This window comes from Egretta garzetta, unplaced genomic scaffold (assembly GCF_000687185.1).
Source record: "Egretta garzetta isolate BGI_Z169 unplaced genomic scaffold, ASM68718v1 scaffold94, whole genome shotgun sequence".
In the NCBI taxonomy this organism is placed as follows: Eukaryota; Metazoa; Chordata; class Aves; order Pelecaniformes; family Ardeidae; genus Egretta; species Egretta garzetta.
In genome coordinates, this window is record NW_009259683.1 from 5,573,098 (window position 1) to 5,577,032 (window position 3,935).

Consider the following 3,935-nt stretch of genomic DNA (forward strand, 5'->3'; position numbering starts at 1 on the left):
TCTCGGCGGGTAGGCAGGGAAGTCGGGAAGGGGGGCTGACTAAACCACAGGGGAGAGCTCGGCTCCAGGCGTCCCCGGTGCCGTGGCAGAAATTCCTGTCTTCGTCTACCCCGCGGGTTTTGGGAAGAGGACGGAGCATCCGGGGAAGGCGGGAGAGGAGGGGGAGGCGCTGACCTTGAGCTTTGAAGCACGTGCTGGCACCGGAGCGACCGACCCTGCCGTGCCGGGGGGTCCCCGGCTGTCCCCCTCTAACAGGTGGCTTCCCCTCGGGCACGGGAGGCGTTTCCACGCTGCAGCGGGACCCGGTGCCAGGACTGCTCCTGTTTTGTGGAGAGCTGCGGGAGGCGGGTGGATAATTTCTAAATTGGGTGGTCTCCTCCTGTCCCACCATTCTTCTTTTTCCACCGAATTCGGATCACTTCCAGCTTCTTAGCTGGTAACCCCATCGTGTGGCAACTGAGGTGTGGGAAGCCCTCTTACCTGCCCAAAAGGTGAGGGCGCGGAGCGGGAGCCCCGGAGATATCCTTTGCCTTGTGAAGGCTCTAACCACTGCTCTTCCAGCCTACACGTTTTTCTCTGGGTTCCTTTTTCCTGGGCGGGATTTTCCTTGCCGTTTTGTTCCTTCAGTGATTTCTACAGAGGCCACATTTTGATTTCCACCCTAGGTATCAGAAATCTCTTCGTATCCTAAAGAGGCACCAGCTTGTTTTCTTTCCTCCCTTCTTCTCCCTAAAGTGGCTGGGGGCCCGCCGTTCCCAAAGACTTTCCTGGCTTGTAGGGATGCTCCTCACCTCAGAAAGCAAAACCGTCCCTTTGGCTACCCTGAAAGGGGAAGAGACCTCTTGCTATGAGCGCACAGGTTGGAATTATTAGGCTGTAAATTTCGTACCGTGATAACAGCTTCAGCTGTGTTGTTCAATACTAAAGTTTTTGGCAATAGCATCACTTGGGTTTTTTACTTCCTCTAACCCCCGCCAGAGACCTACATTCCCCTCTCGCAGATTTCTGAGAAAATCTTTCATGTTTTGTTTTAATATCGCATATATACGTTTCAGGTTTCTTAGCTGGTATACAAATAAGAACGGACATATGGCAGGAACATTTGATGTTTGCAAACGGGCAGAAGATACTTGCTAACCGATTTCCGCTGTGGAGTTATATGGGATTCTCTTTTTATATATAGTCAACTTTTATGGCAGCCGGGATATTCTTGCTCACAGTTTTTAAGGGGTCGATCCTGTGGTTATAGTTTAAAAAGTAGTGCAATCCATCACACACGCAAACCCCCGATAAACGCAACTTAATCTTAATTCTCTGACTGGGGTAGTTGTATACATACTGTCGTCTTCCCAGCTAAAGTGGATTTGTTGGTTTGTTTGTTTTTTGTTTTTTTTTTTCCCTTTCTCAGTGGTCTTGCCATCCTACCGAAGATGAGAACTTGATTGAAAGCTAATTATGAAATGCCGATTACTCGATGAGCTAGGTAGTGTCCAAACTTCCTAGGAACCTCAGCACAAACTTCTGACCTCTCTTTTAGTGACCCCCCAGGGCAGTCACAGGCCCGGAACCCCCCTCCCTGCCGCTAAAATTAATAGGTCAGACAAGCTCCCTCTCCTTGATTTGCCAAATATTTACATGACCCGCAGTGGTGATGACGTGTCTGTTCGTGCCTTCGTCACCTCATAGCGGAATTATCCCTTGTGGGTACGACTTCCTGAGGGGTTGCGGGAGAGGAGTGGTCCTCCAGCAGCAGGTGGGCTGCGGGCCGGGCCCTAGCTCCTCCGGTGGCTCCCCCCAGCCCCGCTGGGGCAACCGCCTTGCCTCTACCCCTCTGCCCTGACCCGCTCAACCTGGCCAGCTTCGCAGGGCTGTGCACAGGGGTTCCGGGCCCAAACAGCCCGCTGGGCTTCTCCAGGTAGAGTCCCGGGGCTGAGAATCGGTGACGTGAGGACCGGGAGAACCGGCATCCGGCGGATGCGGATACCTCTACGGAGCAAAGGCACGCCAGCCTCCGCGCTTCCTTTGCAGCACGACCTACGAGATGCAGCTTTATGTTACATCCAGTTGTTTTGTTGTTGTTGTTTTGGTTTTTCTTCTTTGATTGGTTTCTTTTTAGGGGGGCGGGGTGGCAGCGGGCTGCGCCGGGAGATGACAGATGATTTGACATAGTCCCCGCACTCGGCAAGAGAAATTGTAAAGAAATATGGTCTTGTGAAAGTGGATGACAATTGGTAATTACTGGCAGGCAGCGAGTATCTTCCCCACAATGGGAAGGAAGCGGCTCCAAGCGAGGATTTTCGCTCGCTGGCACCAGGGCAGCCGCATCTGCAGGAAAAGCGGCCTCGGGTTGCGTGCGAGGGGACGGGGGAGCTCCTTCCTTTCGGCATGGGCGCTAGAAGAGCAGGGGGGCACGCCTGAGCAGAGACCAACCTTTATTGTTTCGCCCCCTCGCTATTTTGCCTGTCAGAGGGGTTGCTATGAAACCACTCCCTTTTCTCCCTGCCGTTATTGGCCTAAATATATTTTGGCTCCCGGGACTTTGCGAATTGTCTTCGGAGCGTGGGAACCTTGGCGTGCGCCCTCAGCCCTGCCAGCCCCTTGGCACCAGCCTGGCTCCTGCTCCCCGGGTATCTCGCAGAAGGCTCCCGGCGCTGCCCCGGGATTGCTCTTTTGCTGGGCTGAGGCTGTCCCCCACCCCTCTGGCACTGGAGGCGATGGGGGAGTCGGTGCCCCCGCACCCACTCCCGCGCGTGGGTGGTGGGGGCAGAGGGTGGCAATGCCGGGCGGTCCCGGAGGTTCGGGCGAGCGCCAGCCGCCAGGACGTCAGCCCGGTGCGCTCAGGCCGATGAAGTCCATATTCCAGGCGAGAAGACTTGACCAAATACTGTCATGCGTAGATGGGAGCTGCTGGAGTGGGCTGTGCGTGGTGGGGTCATCAGGGACCCGCTCCGCTCCCGCCTTTTCCTGACGAACCGCGAGTCTCAAAAAACCGCAGCGCTTCAGGCTGATTCCCGAGTAAATAACATCTTGGAAGTCAGCTGTCGCGTGTGCAAGGATGGGATTTAGCCTTCGACGGGGCCACATATGTAACTGCTTATCTAAAGAAGACATAAAATACAATAAGCTTTGGAAAAATTCATGATTCAGCAAAAATAAAGGGAGTAATATGCTTACCCAGAGATGCAAGTTATCAGCTAGTCTGCATTTGGCTGGTGTTATGTTTAAAGGAAAATACTGTATAATTCCTATTTAGAGAGTGTGTTCACGGTATGGATAGAAGGACATTAGTTCCATCTAACATGAAGAGTAGCAAATGTCTCTTGTTATTAAAGACAGCACGTATTATATATACCTGAGAAATGTACTCTAGGCGCTAGAAAGCATTTTCTAGACCCCGGGTTTACAGGGTTTACCGAATAAACTTTTAACAGAAATGCGTGTGCTTGGCGAAGTGTAAAGCTAATTGGAGAACGCGGGATCATATCACGGTATCGAGTAGCTTTCTGCCGGGAGGCGGCTGGTACCGGGAGCACCCACGACACGGACGGAGGGCATTTAAGCATCTTTGGGGACTCAGCCGAAGCCAGCTGGCTCTTCCCGCCCGAAGCTGATCGCAGAGCCGTGCAGATGGCGCGTTACTTCTCGTGGAGCGGGTCCCCAGGGCTGTCCCTGCGGGGTCCCACCCACGCGAGAAGGCGGCTCTCGCCGAGCCGGAGGTGGGACGCGCCTGGGGGGTGAGGGAGAACGGATGGGAATCCCATCCTGGGGCCAAGGGGTGCCCCACTCCCCGCCTCGCTCCAGCACGACCCTCGGGGGAGGGATGAGGGTGAGGCGCGGCAAGGCGAGAGGCACGTGTGTGGTCACACGCACCCCCACCAGCCCGGGCGAGGGGACGCGGGATTCGCTTCGGGTGTGAGCGCCTGCTGCCCCGCGTG